At 46.3% G+C, this 9931-nt stretch overlaps 1 long non-coding RNA gene across 1 annotated transcript in view; it reads right to left on the bottom strand.

The window, feature by feature from the left end:
• Positions 1-112: 112 nt before the first annotated feature.
• LOC128826934 (uncharacterized) overlaps positions 113-9931 on the bottom strand; it is a 34438-nt gene continuing 24619 nt past the window's right edge. The window contains exons 2-3 of the long non-coding RNA XR_008442902.1: positions 8598-8679; positions 113-1876 (exon numbers count right to left, since the gene is read on the bottom strand). This is a non-coding gene — a long non-coding RNA (uncharacterized LOC128826934). The remainder of the gene's footprint in view (positions 1877-8597; positions 8680-9931) is intronic.

Genomic DNA, 9931 nt, shown 5'->3' with positions numbered 1-9931 from the left:
GGGAGTCATGGGGCTCACTGCTTTTCCTCTCTCTTGCCCATTTAGCTGATATGAGAATTTAGGAGTCTGCGGGAGCCCAGTTCCCCAAATTGATTTGAAATTTCTGTTGATGAAACAATAGAGATTTTATTAGAGGATGGAAGAAAGTCACATTAACATTGATTTTACCAGGCCATGGGATCATTCAGTGTTATTAATGTAAATTATGGTATATGAGGAGGCAGGAGATACAGGAGAGAATTCCTTTCCTGATACTCCTATTTCCTTTCCATTCATGTTATTTTAGGATGAATACTCCAGCATGGCGTCACTTGATCAGTGACTCTCCCTTGCCTGACCCTGTACGCCCCGAGGCTCAGTTCTGGGCGATTTATGAAAATTTCCTCAAACAGACTGGACTCTCTAACCCTGAGTGAGTATTGGGATTTCTTCACTTCTCTATCTGTATGTATATTGGGGAGGGTGCATGTCCAAGTTTGTGCAGGGCTTTGGGTGTAGACAATATGGTTACCACATTTCTAAAAAGATAAACACATAAAAATATATTCTCTGCAGTCATTGTAAGGAAGAACTACATTCTCTCTCACCCTGGGCATTTTCTGACCAACAACCAGCTCCAACCATTCCTCCTCACGTTAACATTCTCTTGCAATGCAAATACACCTTTCCCGTAATCCTGACTTCATCCTGCTTCTATCTAGTTAGTGATTGTCCTATTCTCCCCTATCACTGCACTTCAGTGGAAGGGGAAAGTCTTAACATATTTGCAGAGTGATTCAAAGACTCAGGGTATGTTTACACTACCTGTCGGATCAGTGGGCAGTGATCGATCCAGCAGGGGTTGATTTATCACATCTAGTCTAGATGCGATAAATCGACCCCCTAGCGCTCTCCCATCGACTCCTGTACTCTGCCACCGCGACAAGAACAGGCAGAGTCAACAGTGGAGCGGCAGCAGCCGACTCACCGCAGTGAAGACATGCGGTGAGTAGGTCTAAGTACGTTGACTTCAGCTACATTAGTCACGTAGCTGAAGTTGCGTAACTTAGATCGATCCCCCCCAGTGTAGACCAAGCCTCAGTTACTGCTTTGGCAAAGGAGTTTACTACTATTTAATTTAGAGCAGACCCTCTTCCAGTCAGTGAGTACAGGAGATCTACTGTGCGGGTACATCTTTCTTTTGTGCAGGGAGGGGTCAGTAAAAGCTCAGGGTAAAGCATGGAATAGAGTTGCCATCTACCTGAAAACGTAAATACAAGATGATTATGTTGCTCCAGGCATTCTAAGGAGGCACCAAATTCCTCAGGACACTGGCCGACCGACATCTTCCCCCAACTATTGCTTCTCATCTTAGCATTTACATCAAGAAAGAATGATTCTTTACTTTCCAATTTATATCATGTCATCAGAGCTTTAAAGAGCAGCATACAATGTCTGCCCAAAAGAGTTTACAATGCAGCAGATTGATACAGATCTTACGGAGAGGTGGTAAAATGGGATTGTGCTGATGGAACTGTTTGTGCTTCTTTTTCCTTGAGACAGAGATCTTCCTCATCTCCAACTTCACAGTCTTAGGCAGATCAACTGAAGAGTGGGCCATCTTCTGCCCAGCAAATACTGAGTCTCTCTTCAGTTCCTCCCTCCTCAAACACCACACAGGGTGATACCTCAGTGTAGGGAGTAGGCTGGAGGCGTGTAATATGGCAATCATCTTCCTGAAAGGGGAACTGTTGGATGATCACACCTTGCAGGCATTTTAAGGAAGCACCAGCTTCTGGATCACTCAGGGCACTGCCTGGTCTATGACAGAACTTGGTCATAGCTTCTCATTTTAGCATCTCCTTCAAAAGTCAATATCCTTTACCCCGGGGGAATTCTGCACCCAAAAAAAAAAAATCAAAATCAAAATTCTGCATCCTTTATTTGTCAAAATAATGCAATATAATCACATCAGATTCAACTGTTTTGGTAATTTACTTAAACTACAATACAGAAACATCACAATAACTATTCAGCATTTCCTAAGCACATGAAAGTTAAGTTACAAACACTTGGTAACTAATATCCTTTCATTTAAATTACATTACAGAACACAAAACAGCACACACACACACACACACACACACAGACACACACACACACACACAAAGTAGACTGTCATTTTAAATTGTTGAGACTTTCACACATGAAAGTCATACAGTTTTGGTAATCATTGTCCTGGACCTGGCTGGGTACTTTGGGAAGTTCTTGGTTCTGATTGTCCTGACATTTTATTGACTCTTTGGTAAATGTTTTATTTGCCCTCAAAGGTCTTTTTTTTTAAATGGGTAAGTAAAATAAATCCTGAGCTGTATTCTAACCCCATTGTGCCACTTTGGCACAGAAATAAAGTGAGAAAGCACATAGATCTTCCTAGCTGAGGATTCCCTTACTGTCATTTATAATAAGGCTCCTTTCCATCACTCTGGCAATGTAGGGGCCTTAAAACTTGTACAGGTTTTATGCTCCTGGGGAAATTGACTGAGAAAGGGAAGAGTTAACTAACAATAGCAACATTAACAACATTCACTGTAACAGTCAGGCTGCTACATTTCTGCTTCAGAGAATGAGATCAATTAACCAACAACAGCAACTTTAACGATGTTACTAACTACATTGTCAGGCTACTAATGCCTCAGAGAATGAATCAATTAACTCAGGCAGGACTATTACATTTGTGCCTCTAGACTGCCTTGTGTAGAATAAAAAGCCCTACCCTTCCACACCAGTCAGCTGTTGTAGCAAGGGAGAGGGACAGAGTCTCTCTCTCTCTCTCTCTCTCTGGATTGTTCACGCACATACCACATACCCACCCCCTGCGATCATGCAGGCATGCATGCCCAGCACCCCGCCCCTCTCTCTGAGGTTGCTCCATGCATGCTAGAACAGACACGCTGCTAGGGAAGAGGCCGTGTCCCCTGGTAGATTTTATTTGCATTTTTCTGTGCAGGGGCACAGAAAAATGTGGGTCATATGAATTCCCCTAGCAAGTATAATATGGAGATATACCTATCTCCTAGAACTGGAAGGGACCTTGAAAAGTCATTGAGTCCAGCCCGCTGCCTTCACTAGCAGGCCCAAGTACTGATTTTGCCCCTGATCCCTAAGTGGCCCCCCTCAAGGATTAAACTCACAACCCTGGGTTTAGCAGGCCAATGCTCAAACCACTGAGCTATCCCTCCCCCACATTTCAGCTTTACCCTGTATCATGCTATCTTGTTCCTTCTCTGTTGTGTGAGCGTGAGGGCTTTGTTTCCTTTATCACAGACTCAGTTATCTGCAATATTAAATGAATTTTACTCTTAAAAAGCCTGGAGTCACTAGTTCTCCTGCCCTTGCCTAGTTCCTCTCCCTTCTCAAACACAATCATTAGCAGCGACTCTAATTATTCATGCTTATGAGATTGGGAACAGGATCTAGTTTTCCACAGTTCCTTGGCATTGTCTCCTGCAACCTTCTCCAGAACAATACAGATTAGCTAGACATGCAAATCAGTGGAGTTCGCTCTACTAAACACTTTGGGATATACTGGAGTCTACTGTTCTCTACCCACAGTTCTTTGCTTGCTTCTTCTGATTCACTGTGGGGAAGGCAGCTCTGTATTTTATCCTTTTGAAGAGTCATGTAGATCCAGCTGGCTGGTGAAGTTGAGGGTATATTAACATGGACAATAAAAGCAAATGGGAGAGGTAAAATGGGGATTGTTCAGCTGTCTCTAATATTCTATTTCCATTTCTCTTATTTCAGGTGAATGCCATCTTCCTCAGGAACTTTCAGACGCCACAGCCAATAATATGCTTAAGGTTGGCGGGTTGTCTGTGGGCGAGGACTGGGCTGCCTTCCAAGGTCTCTGAAAGCGAGGGATCATTGTCCAGGATGGGTTGTAGATCACTGATGATGCATTGGAGAGGTTTAAGCAGAGGACTGTAGGTGATGGCCAGTAGAGTTCTGTTGGCTTCTTTCTTGGGCTTGTCTTGCAGCAGGAGGCGTCTGAGTACACGTCTGGCTCTGTTGATTTGTTTCCTTATTTTCTCCTGTGGGTATCGTAGTTTTGAGAATCCTTGGTGAAGATCTTGTAGGTGTTGGAGCAAATGCAGTTGTACCTCAGTGTGACGTTATTGACATAAACTGGGACCATATAGATCATTGTTGCAACCAAGGTCCTGTAGTGGCACCAAATCTTGTATAAAGTGGGTCAAATGGGGTGTCTAAGACAAGGTTATGGTTTACTGGTTATGATTATGCTGTCTATATGTGTGTATCAGTTTTGTAGTTGAAGTTATGAATATTGGCTCTATACTGTCTGTATGGCAAACTTATGCTATGCTTCTGGGTGACATCCCAGAGAAGCTGGGATTAGCTCTGCATAGCCTGCTTGATGGCCCATTAAGGACCATCAGCTATACAATGGACCCATTGAGAGAAGGCCTTCAGACTCAGCAAAGTATGCAGGGACTGGCCCATGTGACTCCAGGCTCCATTTTGCTGTAATTTTCCACAGGAAGAACAAAGAGGTGTTCTTACACCTGGAAAGGACTATATAAGGCTGATGCCTCATCTCCATTGGGTCTTCAATCCTGCTTCATACCTCTGGAGGAATTTTGCTACAAGCTGAAGCTTTGAACAAAGGACTGAGGACCCATCCCAGCGTGGGATGTATTCCAGAGACTTGATTTGAACCTGCAGTTTATTCTATCGCTGCTGCAAGCCTGAACCAAGAACTTTGCAATTACTGTATGTAATTGATTCCATTTAACCAATTCTAGCTCTCATCTCTATCTTTTTCCTTTTATGAATAAACCTTTAGATTTTAGATTCTAAAGGATTGGCAACAGCGTGATTGTGGGTAAGATCTGATCTGTATATTGACCTGGGTCTGGGGCTTGGTCCTTTGGGACCAGGAGAACCTTTTTTCTTTTACTTGGGTATTGGTTTTCATAACCATTTGTCCCCATAACGAGTGGCACTGGTGGTAATACTGAGAAACTGGAGTGTCTAGGAGATTGCTTGTGAGACTTGCGGTTAGCCAGTTGGGTGAGATCGAAGTCCTCTTAGTCTGGCTGGTTTGGTTTGCCTTAGAGGTGGAAAAAACCCTAGTCTTGGGCTGTAACTGCCCTGTTTGAGCAATTTGTCCTGAGTTGGCACTCTCAGTTGGGTTCTGCCAGAACCACATCGTCACACTCAGTGCTTGGCTGTAGATAGTGGATCGTGTGGTATGTCCGGGATGGAAGCTGGAGGCATGAAGGTAGGCATAGCGGTCGGTGGGTTTTCGGTACAGGGTGGTGTTAATGTGACCGTCACTTATTTGTTCTGTGGTATCTAGGAAGTGGACCTCCCGTGTAGATTGGTCCAGGCTGAGGTTGATGGTAGGGTGGAAGCTGTTGAAATCGTGATGGAATTCTTCCAGAGTCTCCTTCCCATGGGTCCAGATGATGAAGATGTCATCAATGTAGCTTAGGTAGAGAAGGGGCGTGAGTGGACGAGAGCTGAGGAAGCATTGTTCCAGGTCAGCCATAAAAATGTTGGCATATCGTGGGGCCATGCGGGTGCCCATAGCGGTGCCACTGGTCTGGAGGTATACAGTGTCACCAAATTTGAAAGAATTGTGCATGAGGATAAAGTCACAGAGTTCAGCAATCAGTTGTGCTGTGTCATCATCAGGGATACCGTTCCTGACAGCTTGTATTCCATCTGTGTGTGGGATGTTTGTGTAGAGAGCCTCCACATCCATGGTGGCTAGGATGGTGTTTTCTGGAAGATCACCAATGCACTGTAGTTTTCTCAGGAAATCAGTGGTTTCACGGAGATAGCTGGGAGTGCTGGTGGTGCAGGGTCTGAGTAGAGAGTCCACATGTCCGGATAGTTGTTCAGTGAGCGTGCCAATTCCAGAGACGATGGGGCATCCAGGATTTCCAGGCTTGTGGATTTTGGTAGTAGATAGAATAAACCCGGTCGGGGCTCTAATGGTGTGTTGATTTGTTCCTGTGTTAGTTTAGGGAGTGTCCTGAGTAGATGGTGCAGTTTCTTAGTATATTCCTCAGTGGGATTTGAGGAAAGTGGCCTGTAGAGTTTGGTATTGGAGAGTTGTCTGGCAGCCTCCTTTTGGTAGTCAGACCTTTTCATGATGCATCTCCTTTATCAGCCTCTTTGATTATAATGTCAGGGTTGTTTCTATGTATAGGTCTATTCTATGTATAGGTCCATGTGGAGTTCCTTCTTGTGTTGTTGGTGGGAGGGTATCTGTGTATCAGTGCACAGTTCAGTGTTATCTTGAAAGTATTCTTTGAGTCGGAGATGGCGAAAGTAGGCTTCCAGATCACCACAGATCTGTATCATGTTCGTGCGGGTGGTGGGGCAAAAAGAGAGTCCCCAGAATAGGACAGACTTCTGCCGGGTTGAGTGTGTCGCTGGCTAAATTGACAATATTGCTGGGTGAGATAGGGGTACCACTATTCTATCGTGGCCCCATGTGGCAGGTAGGATTTTAGACAGCTTGCGGTCCTTTTTCCTTTGTAGAAAGGTGAAGTGTGTAATGTAGATCTCCTGTCTTCTGTTAGTAAAGTCTGTTTGTGTGGAGGGTTGGTTATTTATGAAAGTCTCCAGGTTGGAGAGCTCTTTTTTGATCTTTTCCTGTTTGCTGTATAGGATGCTGATCAGGTGGTTCCTCAGTTTCTTTGATAGTGAAATTTCCAAAGGCAGGTATAAATATGTAGGCAGGAATCAGTCTAGAGATAACGAGGTTAGTTCAATCAGGGAGGGTGAGGCCCTCTTCTAGCAGTTGAGGTGTGAACACCAAGGGAGGAGAAACTGCTCTTGTAGTTGGCTAGCCATTCACAGTCTTTGTTCAATCCTGAGCTGAGGGTGTCAAATTTGCAAATGAACTGAAGCTCAGCAGTTTCTCTTTGAAGTGTGGTTCTGAAGTTTTTCTTTGCTGTAGGATGGCTACCTTTAAATCTGCTATTGTGTGGCCAGGGAGGTTGAAGTGTTCTGCCACAGGTTTTGTATATTGTTTCAATTATTTCAAATTTGGTGACAATAGATACCTCCAGACCAGTGGCACCACTATGGGCACCCGCATGACCCCAATATGATAACATCTTTATGGCTGACCTGGAACAACGCTTCCTCAGCTCTCGTCCACTCACGCCCCTTCTCTACCTACGCTACATTGATGACATCTTCATCATCTGGACTCATGGGAAGGAGACTCTGGAAGAATTCGACCACGATTCCAACAGCTTCCACCCCACCATCAACCTCAGCCTGGACCAATCTACACGGGAGGTCCACTTCCTAGAGGCCACAGTACAAATAAGTGACGGTCACATTAACACCACCCTATACCGAGAACCCACCGACCGCTATGCCTACCTTCCTGCCTCCAGCTTCCATCCCGGACACACCACACGATCCATCGTCTACAGCCAAGCACTGAGGTACAACCGCATTTGCTCCAATCCCTCAGACCGAGACCAACACCTACAAGATCTTCACCAAGCATTCTCAAAACTACGATACCCGCATGTAGCAGGGTGGACACCTGCTCCTGCCTGGAAGGGCCTGAGAGAGCCCAAGGAGCATGAAGGCTGAGCTGATTAGGGGAAGTGGCTGTAGCTGGGGCCACGCCCCAAACAGCCTCAGCAGGCCCTATAAAGGCTGGGAGCCAGGAGCTCAGGCCAGAGTCTCTCTCTGAGTGCAGAGGGAGAAGGGCCTGGCTGCAGGGAGCTAGACAGAGTACCTGAGTGGAGCAGGGCTGGGGAAAGGCTGAGGAGCTGGGGAGCTCCAGCCTGGATAGCCCCAGGCTGCGGCCTGGTAATAGGCCAAGGGGTACTGGGGGTTGCAGAGGGCAGCCCAGGTCTAGGCCAAGGCAGCAGGTCCGAAACCAACCTTGCTGATGATGAGTGACCTATACTGCAGTCTGCCCCAGAGAGTGGGGGCTAACTGGTGACTGGCAGTGGCCTTATCCTGAGGTGAGGTGGGGTTAGTGGGTGGGGGTTCCCCTGGGAGGGGAGACCTAGCGTGTGGGTATTGCCAGGGGGCAGCACCCAGAGCAAGGGGCACCGGGGTCCTGGGCGGGACACAGGGGCCAGTGCAGAGGACAAGGCGGATCACCGGCCTGCAGAGGGCGCTCCAGAGGCTGGTGAGCTAATTCCCTGGACGACCAGCAGGAGGCGCCGCAGGGGTGAGTCCGGACCTTCTCTTACACCGCACGAGGAAATAAGGAAACAAATCAACAGAGCCAGACGTGTACCCAGAAGCGTCCTGCTGCAAGACAAGCCCAAGAAAGAAACCAACAGAACTCCACTGGCCATCACCTACAGTCCTCAGCTTAAACCTCTCCAACGCATCATCAGTGATCTACAACCCATCCTGGACAATGATCCCTCGCTTTCACAGACCTTGGGAGGCAGCCCAGTCCTCGCCCACAGACAACCCACCAACATTAAGCATATTCTCACCAGCAACAAAGCTCGATGCCAACTCTGCCCACATATTTACACCAGCGACACCATCACAGGACCTAACCAGATCAGCTACAACATCACCAGTTCATTCACCTGCACATCCACCGATGTTATATACGCCATCACGTGCCAGCAATGCCCCTCTGCTATGTACATCGGCCAAACTGGACAGTCGCTACATAAAAGGATAAATGGACAGAAGACAGATATTAGCAATGGCAATATACAAAAACCTGGAGGAGTACAAACAGCAAACAGGAAAACATGAAGAAAGAGCTCTCCAACCTGGAGACTTTCATACATAACCAACCCTCCACACAAACGGACTTTACTAACAGAAGACAGGAGATCTACATTACACACTTCACCTTTCTACAAAGGAAAAAGGACTGTAAGCTGTCTAAAATCCTACCTGCCACATGGGGCCATGATAGAATAGTGGTACCCCAAAATCACCCAGCAATATCGTCAATTTATCCAGCTCCACACTTAACTCGGCAGAAGCGACTGTCCTATCTCAGGGACTCTCTTTTTGCCCCACCACCCGCACAAACATGATACAGTTCTGCGCTGATCTGGAAGCCCTCTAGTCTAAAAGGTGCCACAGGACTCTTTGTTGCTTTTCATACCAGAGGTTCCCAACATGCTTTACAAACCAACTCCCCAACAGTCTGAATCACTATTGATCCCAATTGCTATGGACCTGCATTCATTCCACAAGTGGAACTCCCTTGGATGGCAGTTGATGTTTTGCATGCAGAATCATAGAATATCAGGGTTGGGCGGGACCTCAGGAGGTCATCTAGGCCAACCCCCTCCTCAAAGCAGGACCAATGCTCGAACTACTGAGCTATCCCTCCCCCGTCATGCTATGGAGATCCACTGCACATCAGAGTGGGAAATATTGCTGAGTCTGTGCGGAATGAGAGACAAAGCACTGGCATAAGTAAGCCCCTCATAGTGAGATGTAAGATTTTGATAAATAGCCTTTCAAATAAAAGTTCTGGGTTTTGCATCTTTTACTCCTGAGTGGTGCAGATTCATGCAAGCAGGCTGTGATGCGGTGTTCATCGCCAAACAAGGCCTGAAGGGGTAAGTTATGCCAATTTACCTATAGGCTGCACATGGAGGAAAGCCAGGAAATGTTAAGGCCTAATTGGTCTAATCTTAATCTCCAGGCCTTGTGTGGGGTGGAAACCCCATCGCACAGGCCCACAAGCGTAAGTACAATTCAGATCTGAGTAAGGGATGCAGCACTAGATCCATAAAATATCAAGTCAGCCAGCTATCTCTCATCAACATCGAAATGTGTTTGGCCCAGATCCTCAGAGGTATTTAGGTACATAGGCTAATATATACAAAAGGGACTTAGGCATAGGATGATCAGTGTCACAACACCTAACTTTTAGGCCACTAGGCAAAGCGAT

This window comes from Malaclemys terrapin, chromosome 21 (assembly GCF_027887155.1).
Source record: "Malaclemys terrapin pileata isolate rMalTer1 chromosome 21, rMalTer1.hap1, whole genome shotgun sequence".
NCBI lineage: Eukaryota > Metazoa > Chordata > Testudines > Emydidae > Malaclemys > Malaclemys terrapin.
The sequence above is the reverse complement of the archived record's forward strand: the minus strand, read 5'-3'. Positions and strand labels throughout refer to the sequence as shown.